Source organism: Apis cerana, linkage group LG1 (genome assembly GCF_029169275.1).
Source record: "Apis cerana isolate GH-2021 linkage group LG1, AcerK_1.0, whole genome shotgun sequence".
Classification (NCBI taxonomy): Eukaryota; Metazoa; Arthropoda; class Insecta; order Hymenoptera; family Apidae; genus Apis; species Apis cerana.
The window spans coordinates 19,907,811-19,920,159 of record NC_083852.1 but is presented as its reverse complement, the minus strand read 5'-3'; the positions used below and the strand labels follow the sequence as shown (position 1 = coordinate 19,920,159).

At 25.3% G+C, this 12,349-nt stretch overlaps 2 long non-coding RNA genes across 3 annotated transcripts; both read left to right on the top strand.

Moving 5' to 3' along the window:
* Window positions 1–4,217: 4,217 nt before the first annotated feature.
* On the top strand, window positions 4,218–11,595 carry LOC133666795 (uncharacterized). 2 transcript variants are annotated; one of them, XR_009831476.1, is made up of 5 exons: window positions 4,218–4,279; window positions 4,637–4,738; window positions 5,583–5,666; window positions 11,237–11,374; window positions 11,469–11,595. It is a non-coding gene; the product is annotated as an uncharacterized LOC133666795 (long non-coding RNA). The 2 variants fall into 2 exon arrangements; XR_009831465.1 differs by having other exon boundaries at window positions 11,227–11,374.
* On the top strand, window positions 5,714–8,285 carry LOC133666670 (uncharacterized). Its single transcript, XR_009831133.1, has 4 exons — window positions 5,714–6,255; window positions 6,559–6,859; window positions 7,164–7,466; window positions 7,583–8,285. It is a non-coding gene; the product is annotated as an uncharacterized LOC133666670 (long non-coding RNA).
* Window positions 11,596–12,349: the final 754 nt, after the last annotated feature.

Below are 12,349 nucleotides of genomic sequence, written 5' to 3'. Positions count from 1 at the left end.
ACAAGTATATGTACGATATTATACCCAAATACCAATTTATTCCTTTCCATTACCGCTCCTTCTATTCATTTCTTAATATTTATTTATTTTCGAAACGTATTTCGAAATAGAAACATGAAATAGAAACATTTGATAGAAAAATTGTTTCGCAATTCCGTGATGGTATCAAAAAATGAATAAAAATTGATATATTTGTTACTATTTCGAATCATAATAGATAGAAATTGAAAGGGAAGCATCAAGAAACATTTTTCCTGATTCAATACAGAACTTTTTATTTTTTTATAATATTAACAATAGAATCGAAAATTTACGTACATTTGTTACTATTTTATTAAGAAATATATAATTCTTCGTGACTATTTCTAATTTTATTTATATATTTTTATTTATTCATACGTATTATTACAAATTATTTAATCGAAATTATTTATTTTCGCAAATTGTTTAACGTAGTCTAACGTTGATTCGAAAAACGAAGCACCTTCGCACCAATCAGATTGTTCTAAGTTTCTGATTGGTGGAAAGATGCTACCGAAAAGTTTATAAAAGGATGTACGTGTTATTTGCAATCATTCTACCGTAGAACAAAGAAGAAGCAGCATTCAAGAAACGTTACCTATGATTAAACATCTAAGCTACTCAATTCCCTATTCCCTATTGTATTTATAAATAAAGATCAAAGAAGAGGGAACACAAATAGTTTACCAACCGTTCGTTACCGTTCATTAAATGAGAAAACATATGTGTTTGAACAAATTATATCAACAATGAACAAATGAACTATTTTGCAATAAACATATAGAAGTTACTACTTAATTTAGGTAATTATAGGAAATTTATTGGGAATACGGAATAGAGTAAAATAAAATTTGAGAAAATAAATAATTTAGATTAAATTATATGTATGAATAATAATTATATGTATGAAAATATATAATACTATATAAAGAAATTTATAAAATTTATAAAAATTATATATATTTCATAAATAATATTAAATAGAGTAATGAAGAAATATGTATATGTATATATATATATATATTTCTTAATAAAATAGAAAGGAATATAAATAAATGTTGAATGCAACTGTTAAAAATAAAAAAATAGTTTCTATTTTTATAATACTGCTAAAAATAGAAAATAGTTTCCTATTCAATCAAGGATATTGTTCCATGATTATTTCTTTTCAATTTTGTATTCATTATGATTCGAAATAATAACAAATATATCAATTTTTATTCATTTTTTGATACCATCACGGAATTACGAAACAATTTTTCTATCAAATGTTTCTATTTCATGTTTCTATTTCGAAATACGTTTCGAAAATAAATAAATATTAAGAAATGAATAGAAGGAGCGGTAATGGAAAGGAATAAATTGGTATTTGGGTATAATATCGTACATATACTTGTATATGTATGAACAAATCGACTATACGGATATATAGATTAATGTAATAATTTTATTTATAAATGTCATAGGGAAAGGAATTGCATTTTCATTTAATCGAAGGTATCGTTTCTTGAATGTTGCTTCTTCTTTGTTCTACGGTAGAATGATTGCAAATAACACGTACATCCTTTTATAAACTTTTCGGTAGCATCTTTCCACCAATCAGAAGCTTAGAACAATCTGATTGGTGCGAAGGTGCCTAGTTTTTGAAATCAACGTTAGACTACGTGAAACAATTAACGAAAATAAATAATTTAGATGAAATAACGCATAAAACTAATGAATAAATAAAAATATATAAATAATATTATATATACAAATAAATAAAGTTAGAAATAGTAACGAAGAATTATACATTTCTTAATAAAATAGTACCAAATGTATATAAATGTTCGATTTTATTGTTAATATTATAAAAAAAATAAAAAAGTTCTCTATTGAGTCAGGAAAAATGTTTTTTGATGTTTTCTTTTCAATTTCTATCTATTATGTTTCGAAGGAATAATAAATATATCAATTTTCATATATTTTCAGATAGCATCACGATACCAAACATAATTGCGAAATAATTTTTCTATCAAATGTTTCTATTTCATGGAAATACGTTTCGAAAATAAATAAATAATAAGAAATGAATAGAAGGAGCAGTAATGGAAAGGAATAAATTGGTATTTGGGTCGTACATATAATATCGTACATATACTTGTACTTATATGTATGAACAAATCGACTATAAGGATATATAGATTAATGTAATAATTTTATTTATAAATGTCATAGGGAAAGGAATTGCATTTTCATTTAATCGAAGGTATCGTTTCTTGAATGTTGCTTCTTCTTTGTTCTACGGTAGAATGATTGCAAATAACACGTACATCCTTTTATAAACTTTTCGGTAGCATCTTTCCACCAATCAGAAGCTTAGAACAATCTGATTGGTGCGAAGGTGCTTAGTTTTTGAAATCAACGTTAGACTACGTGAAACAATTTGCGAAAATAAATAATTTCGATTAAATAATTTGTAATACGTATGAATAAATAAAAATATATAAATAAAATTAGAAATAGTCACGAAGAATTATATATTTCTTAATAAAATAGTAACAAATGTACGTAAATTTTCGATTCTATTGTTAATATTATAAAAAAATAAAAATGTTCTGTATTGAATCAGGAAAAATGTTTCTTGATGCTTCCCTTTCAATTTCTATCTATTATGATTCGAAATAGTAACAAATATATCAATTTTTATTCATTTTTTGATACCATCACGGAATTGCGAAACAATTTTTCTATCAAATGTTTCTATTTCATGTTTCTATTTCGAAATACGTTTCGAAAATAAATAAATATTAAGAAATGAATAGAAGGAACGGTAATGGAAAGGAATAAATTGGTATTTGGGTCGTACATATAATATCGTACATATACTTGTATATGTATGAACAAATCGACTATAAGGATATATAGATTAATGTAATAATTTTATTTATAAATGTCATAGGGAAAGGAATTGCATTTTCATTTAATCGAAGGTATCGTTTCTTGAATGTTGCTTCTTCTTTGTTCTACGGTAGAATGATTGCAAATATTGCACGTACATCCTTTTATAAACTTTTCGGTAGCATCTTTCCACCAATCAGAAGCTTAGAATAATCTGATTGGTGCGAAGGTGCTTAGTTTTTGAAATCAACGTTAGACTACGTGAAACAATTAGCGAAAATAAATAATTTTGATGAAATAATATGTAATAATTTTAAATAAATCTCTTTATTTAATCAATATATAATTTATATTTTTAATAGTGCATGGTAGGATGTGAAATTGTAACGAATATATATATATTTTGTATTAAAATAATAACAAATATATGTAAATATTCATTTATTCTTTTAGTGCTTTTAGAGAATAGAAAATTGTTTTTTATTAAGTAGAAAATATTGTTTCTTTATTATTTTTTTTCTTTTTTGTTTCTGTTATAATTCGAAATAGTAATAAATACATTTTTTTTTATAAATTTTGTTTAACATCAATGTATCAGTCAAAATTGTGAAACAATTTTTCTTAGAGGGAAATGTTTCTTTTTGGTAAAAATACATTGTAGAAATACATAAATAATAATTAATTAATAAAATAAGGAATATAAGGAATAAGAGCAAGTGTATCGGTTTCTGTTATATCATATGTTCTGATTAATATCATATGTATTTATAATTTAATGAACAAGTTTGTAATAAATTTATGTAAATTACTGTATAATTTTATTTTTAAATTAATAATTAAATCATTAAGAATGGGATATATGGAAAGGGACATTTTTTTTATCAATTTAATGGTAACGTTTGTTAGTGTTGTTCTTTATTTTTTATTTTTTATTATTTAATTATAATAAATGCAAATAGCAAGTACGTCCTTTTATAAATTTTTCGATAGCATTTCTGAACCAATCAGAATCGTAGAACGATCCAGTTGGAGCTGAGATGGTTTCTTTTTGTCAGGAATGTCAAATTAATTAATCGTAATTTGTGAAATCTTGTATTATTTGTCAAATTAATGAATAATAAATAAATAAATTATTAATTAAATATATATAAATACACTTATATTATATTAATATATCTAAATTATCCAATTATATATATCTAAAATATTTCTAAATGTCAATGTATCGTATGGGCTCTTCTGATTGGTGCGGAGGTGCTGCCGAAAAAATTATAAAAGGATGCACTAATTATTTGCACTCATTTTGTGTAAGGATTCGGAAGGGATAACATCGTGCAACGTTAATATCGTGGTGGATATAAGAAGAAATATATTCCTTGTGAGTTTCAAAAATAGATATTTATTTTTTTATTCGTTTATTTATTTATATATTTATATTTTATAATTTATTAGCTTTATTATTTTATTTTTATTATTTATTTAATTTTTTAAATTTTTATTTTAATTGATTTACATTTTAATTTTTTTTATTATATTGCAGTTTTTATCTGATTAATTTTTATTAATATCATTAATAATTTATTAATATTAATTCTATTAATATTATTAATAAAATTGAAATTTTTTATATTAATATTTTTTATTTATTATTAATTTTACTAATATTTAATATAATTTATAATTTATTTAATTTAGTTTGCGCGCGCATATTAAATAAAGAATCGTTTTGTTACAGCCAATCAGAGAGCAGCTACGGCCCAACTTTCGACGAATCAGTACGTTCGGCGTCAGTCTTCTGGTGGACCTCGTGGGGATAGGACGGATGGAGCTATAACTGGTGAGTGACTACATATTATTTATAATTAATATATTTTTATAATTTATAAATTATTATTAATTTTTTTTAATTAATATATTTGTTTAAATGTATATTGAGTATTATTAAAAAATGCTCAATATACGTTTAATTAAGTAGTTTTTTGTATTCGTTTTTATTGTTACGTATATAATTTGTCTATTGACAATTATAATAATTTATAAATTATATTATAAATCTTTGAATCAAAATTTGAATTTAAATATTGTGTTTTATCAATATAATTTTTTAATTTTGTATATTTAATTTATGATTTTGATTTTTATTCGTGCAAATTATTGTTTGTTCGTGTGATATATATTGTTCGTGTAGAATATTGAATGTTTAATTGTTATAATTGTATAATTGTATAATTTTTTCTTTTTTTTTTCGTTTTATTCGTTATTCTTTTTATTTTATTCTTTTAGTTCGAAAATAAAAGTAGTTAAATTATTATATCAATTTTATTTCGCATATACGTAATTACGAATATTTCCTTCAATCGTTTTCGTATATTTATTCTGTGTCCTCAACTCGTGTATTATTTCTTTGTTTTGATTTTACACTTAAGACGTATTACGATTTCCTATAATCCGTTTCCAAGAAATTGTCGGTTTACATTCGTGTTCGATATGTCGTACGACTTTCTGCCGAACAAATCCCCACTCCAATTTATAATTTCGTAAACAAAGTCGTGTTACGGAGTATCATTCTATTATCGAAAGTCGAACTAGTAGGACGGTTTGCTACAAGTGCGTGACTATTGTTTAAAATATTCTTTTTATATTTTATATTTATTTTAAAGATTTGATTATTTTTTGTGCAGGTTAAAAATTGATTGCTGAGATAACTAAGATGTGATTTCAATATTGATGCCACAATCAGATGGTGATTTTTTTATGACAGAGCGGTAACGTTTAATCTTTTGTGTTAAAAATAAATATATTTTTACTTATTTTTTATTTTATTATTGTTGATGTGTTAAATAATTCATAATTCTATTATGAATTAAATAATTTATAATAGTTAATGTTTTAAAAAACAAAAGTGGAATAGATTAAACAAATCATATATTTATTTCGGATATATTAAATTATTTTTTTAATTTCAAATTGATTGAATTCATTTTTCGCTTTCGTTTAATTTATAGCTTCAAAAGATGACAACTTTTATGAACAAATACTCGATATCCTACCCTTTTCCACTAATACAGATTTATTTTCAGAAAATTTTTATGGTCGCGCGCAATGCGATCAGTAGAATCAGTGTTTGTTTCGTAATAAAGTATTTTTAATATTTTTTAGAGCACAGCTGCTCTTATACAATTTAATTGTAATAATTATTCGCGAAATTAGAGTCAGTGTTCGTTCGCCGATTATCACATTTACGGACGCGTCAGTAGTTTATTATTTTTTTTTTTTTTTATAAATTTTCGTTTTCGGTACAGGGTAAAATCAGTGCTTTCAAGAACATACGGCGATCATCCATCACGCGAAGAGGTAATTATCTTTTGTATATTTTCAATATTTATTTTATTTTATTATTTGATTTTGCTTTAATTATTAATCGAGAAATAAGTCGCCTTTTTGAAAAAAATTATTTTTTTTTCAACTAACTTTATAAATTAATAGATTTTTATTTCTCAGATTTTAAGTGTTAAAATTTTAATTTTTATCATTATTGAAGATTAGTAATATTTTGATTTTTTATTTTTATTGAATTTTGAAATTAAACAGAGTTGAATTAATAATCAAAATTGTGTTTTTTTTTTAACTAATGTAGTATTTTATATTTTGTTAAAGGTACTGTCATCGTTTGGATTTTTAAAAAAAAAATGTTGTGGTCGCGCGCAATGCGATCGGTAGAATCAGTGTTTGTTTCGTAATAAAGTATTTTTAATATTTTTTAGAGCACAGCTGCTCTTATACAATTTAATTGTAATAATTATTCGCGAAATTAGAGTCAGTGTTTGTTCGCCGATTATCACATTTACGGACGCGTCAGTAGTTTATTATTTTTTTTTTTTTTATAAATTTTCGTTTTCGGTACAGGGTAAAATCAATGCTTTCAAGAACAAACGGCGATCATCCATCACGCGAAGAGGTAATTATCTTTTGTATATTTTCAATTATTTTATTTTATTATTTGATTTTGCTTTAATTATTAATCGAGAAATAAGTCAGCTTTTTGAAAAAATTTATTATTTTTTTCAACTAACTTTATAAATATTTAATAGATTTTCATTTCTTAGATTTTAAGTGTTAAAATTTTAATTTTTATCATTATTAAAGATTAGTAATATTTTGATTTTTTATTTTTATTGAATTTTGAAATTGAACAGAGTTGAATTAATAATCAAAATTGTGTTTTTTTTTTAACTAATGTAGTATTTTATATTTTGTTAAAGGTACTGTCATCGTTTGGATTTTTGAAAAAAAAATGTTGTGGTCGCGCGCAATGCGATCGGTAGAATCAGTGTTTGTTTCGTAATAAAGTATTTTTAATATTTTTTAGAGCACAGCTGCTCTTATACAATTTAATTGTAATAATTATTCGCGAAATTAGAGTCAGTGTTTGTTCGCCGATTATCACATTTACGGACGCGTCAGTAGTTTATTATTTTTTTTTTTTTTTTATAAATTTTCGTTTTCGGTACAGGGTAAAATCAGTGCTTTCAAGAACATACGGCGATCATCCATCACGCGAAGAGGTAATTATCTTTGCATATTTTCCATCAATATAGTTTCATTTTTCCTTCAGTTTTCTTCATTAATTAGTATATATATATATTGTGTTCTAAATTGGTATTCGTTTTTTTTTTTATAGTTTTCATCCTCCAACTTGATGACAACTTCGTAATGGATCATGACAGCATTGATGGCACCGCAGATTCTTCGCATCTAATGGTGAGTCGCATGCATTTTGGTTCCTCTGGTCATTCAATCATGTCGTAGGATGAAAGATCCGAATCGACACGGATGACTGGTTGTATACGTAGATTTTTGCACGAGCACAATGACCGCGGGTATTTATTATACCCGTGAATAGTAACATTTCATTTGTGTTTTATTTATTAGATCAGGATAGGTTTTCTTGCACATCGCGTTTTTAACAAAACGATATTAATAATTAACGTTATATGAATAAGTTTTAACGTAATATTAGAAATTATATAATAATAATGATGATGCATATAATAATTATAATGATTATATTATAATAATGGTTGTTTATTATCACGTGATAATAAACAATATTTAATTTCTCCCTCTATTTCATCATAATGCATCGAATTAATTATTTGACATTTTATTTTGAATTTAAATTCGAAATGTAAAAATATTTAGTTTTTCATGTTTCTTCCGTACAAAAAAATATGATAAAATATAGTGCAAGAAAACATTTCGCGACAGGTAGATTTTTGAATCAAAGCCACAAGTTTTGAACATCGTTTTAGTACTTTCGAAAATCCGCTTTGATGAAAAAATCGCCTGAGGTTATTTTCATTAATATTTAGAGTCAATGATCTAGAGTCAATAATTTCTTATTTTTAATTATCATAGATAAATTTCTTGTTTATTATTCATATATGTATATATATATATATATTATTTTTCTTTGTTTAATTAAAATTAATAGTTATTCATTATAAAGATTTATTAAAATTTGAAATTAAACAAGCAAATTAAGAAATATTAGTCCGTTAGAAATATTAGAAATAGATACTAATACTTTTTTTAGCTCAGGATTTTCAGATTTAACCCCTTCCATGTTCATTGCCAGGAATTCATTCACGTGCCCAGGTGCTACTTGAGTGAAAGAGAGGCAATGAGCATGATGAATCTAGTTAATAAGTTAATAAAAATTTTTCAGCGATTGACGATGTGTTAGTGTATCGTGCACGACGTATTTTCCACATTGTGTGTGTGATTAGGCTGTGGAATTGCGTCGTTATTCGTTATTAATTATTATTCCATTCACAGTTATCATACAATAACAATTTTACATCTGCTATTAAATATTACGGATTATAAATAATAATTTATTAGTTTTTTTATTAAATTATAACAGTAATACCAAATACCGTATCATCTGGTTAAATAATAATATCATTTAATCATGAATATTATTTTAATCATGACTGTAGATAATTACAATTAAGATATATGCATGTTTTTATTGCAATTTACGCAATGGTCACTAGCTATCGTCAATTGATTTCAGGAAAATGGTACGTAAAGTTAGAGTATGCGAGTAGTGTGCCAAGCTCGGGTGTCGGAGGCGTCCCGGGACGTTTTCCCTAGTGTAGGCATTTGCGCCCGAGTATTATGTGTGAGAATCGTGGAATGAATGTGTTGGTATGCCTGTTTTGCCATTTTTTAAATATAGGGCTAGGTAGGATAGGTAGTATACTTCTGGTGTGTCTGTTAATTATAAGTAGGTAGGGCCGGGCAGGTTGTCACAGTCTCTGATCGGGTAGGCGCGTTTTCGCGTGACAACTTGTTTCAGGAAATAAAATTTGAAGAATCGAGGGTAAAGCTGAGATGAATGGATTATGTCATTCGTTTCTGGTTCTGCTCGTCGATTTTTTGAATTCCGCGGTCGCGGTCGCGAATTATTTCGAAACGAACGTTGCGCTCGAGATTCTGCATATGTACGGAGAATGATCATTGCGATCGTTGGTCGTTCATGTGCACTTAGTTTCCGCGATTTAGTCATTTTTTTTTCTTTTTTTTCTTGGTTTGCGATTAGCGAATCTCGAGCCTAGATTTAAGTTTCAGCGGGCATTGCGCCCGAAGGAGGAAGACCGAAGAGGCCTCGACAAACTGTCATGAAGAGGGGCTGCAACGAATGGCTTCTCATTTTTTGGATCTGTTTTTTGGATCCAAAGGATGGGAAATCATTGTTACTATTTTGTCATTGTGCTCGTTTTAGTATATGTAGTAATTGTTGTTGTGTTGTCTGGCCGATTGCATGCAGGCCCATCATCCAGATCCAGTCATCATGGGCAAATCGCGTTTTTGCATTAGTGTTGCGAAAAAAAATTACGGTTTGAATTAGTGTTGCGTTTTCAAATTTCGCGTTTTGTATTAGTGTTGCGATGAAAAAACTATCGCGATTGTTTTTAATTATTTTGATTATGAAGTATTATAATTTTATATATATATATATATTTTTATTTTCAATTCATTTTATTGTATTGCGATTTATAATATCGAAATATTTGAAATAACTTTTCACATCTATAAAATAGAAAATTTCTATTAAATTCATTTCAAAAATTAGTGTTGCGTTAATGAATGATCGCGTTTTTTAATGTAGTGTTGCGTCAGTGAATGATCGTGTTTTTTGATGTAGTGTTGCGTCAATGAATAATCGCGTTTTTTGAAGTAGTGTTCCGTTTATAATATGCCCAAAGTTCTTCCACTGATACGGTGGAAATATTCCTGGTTCCTGGATCACTCGGTGCAAACTAGAAGAGTTGCACATTGGTGATCTTAAAATGGCAGCCTTTGCTATGGCTGTAATGGATCCGTTATAGTGTTGCGTATAATGAAATATGAGTGCAAAAATTAGTATATAGAATTGCGTAAAAAATTAAAACCCTCTACTAAAGGTGTATATTTTCGGGATTTTCTTTTTTTTTTTTTTTTTTTTTTTCATTAAGAATAAATTGATTGCCATTGCAAATATAATAAAGCACTCATCGCGTTTGGTTTTGCGAATTTAGTATATTAGTGTTGCGAAAAATTAAAGATATTCCACTCTCGGTTTTCGTTCGGGTATAAATTGAGTGGATTATTATTTTTTGATAGCCCTTCTGGTTATCTTCTCTTTGAATTTTACTTTTCAGCATCCCCTTCTTATATAAGAGTATTTGTTTCATAAAATATTGCCAAAAATATTCGTTTTTATCAATAATAATCTTTCATTATTATTCAAAATTATTATAATTAAAATGAAATATTTGAATTTTATTGTTCGATATAAAATTCTTTTAGTAAGTTAAAATATATAATTCGCGATTATCGTCTAATTTTAATAAAAATTACTTTTTATAAATATAATTCGATTCATCGTAGTAGTATAGTTACATTTTATTTCACAAAAGAGCCTATTTAAAAATTTTTTATTTGAAAATTTCCAATAAAATTTATTGGTTATTACAAAATAAATTATATGATTTTGATTAGTTTGTTCCATTTTATTGTTAATATTAAAAGCTAAATATTATTATTAATATGAATTCAATTAAATTAAAAGTTTTTTGTATTAAAATTTTTTAATATAAATTTGAATTCGAATCTTTTTGAATTTTTATAATTTTGATGAATAATGAACGATTATGAATTATTTAACAATAGTATGTACAATAGTAACAATAGTAATCTGTTTTTTATTATGTTTAATATGTTTTCGTTTTAGGTACACTTTTTTTTTTTTTTTAAAGTACTAATCCAATAAATAAGTTTGTTTCAGATTTATTAACTTCCAGGACAAATTTATATTATAACATTTGAAGTAGTTATATAAATATATTATGTTAGTGACTCTTGAGTAGAATGATATGAATGAAAAAGAATGAAGAGGGAAAGAGTATGTATTTACAATTACAAAGTATGTACTATAATTATCGTCTCGTATTAAGAATTGATTATTATGTTGTAAACCTTTATTAAATTCTTTTAAAATTTAATTTTGTTTGTTACAGGAAATTCCATTGTGAAGTTTCAGCAAAGAAGTGGTGTTCTGCTATATATGTATGGTATTCTGCTATATATAATGTCCTTTTCCCTTTCCTTGTTCTTTATTTGAATTAAATTTTTATTTAAGCAGAATATATATAATCAATTTTTTCCATTTTTATATAGATAGGATAAACAAAATATTACAAAATAGGATATTGATAGGATTATTTATGGATCCATAAATGAAAGTTTTAAATTTTTAATAGATAGAGCTTGTAAATTAATTAGGATTAGGTAGAGATTGAGATAGATAAATTTTATAAAAGAAAATTTTTAAATTTTTGATAAATAATTTGTATTGGCTTTTATAATTAGATAGAGTATTTTTCAGTTTAATTAGATTTATCGTCAGGATTAGATCATTGTTGATGTAGGTCATTGTCGATGTAGGTCATTGTCGATGTAGGTCATTGTCGATGTAGGTCATTGTCGATGTAGGTCATTGTCGATGTGGTCATTATTGATGTAGATCATTGTTGATGTAGGTCATTATTCAAATAATATTATTTAAAAAAATGAGAAATCAATTAATAAAAAAATCATTACAAAAAAATGTTAAAAAGCATTTCAATGCTATTCAAATTATTAAATAGGATATATTTATAATTAATGCATGTACAATTAAGATAGTAATAAGATAGTAATAAGATATTAATAAGGTAAATGTAAGATGACCGATGAGATATATTTATAATTAAGTGCATGCACTTAAAATTAAGAAGAATAACAATAATTATAAGTAATTAATTTATTTTATAATTAGTTACTTATAATTATTATTTACTCATTAATTTATTAATAATTACTTGCTTATAATTGTTATTTACTCTTCTTAATTTTTACT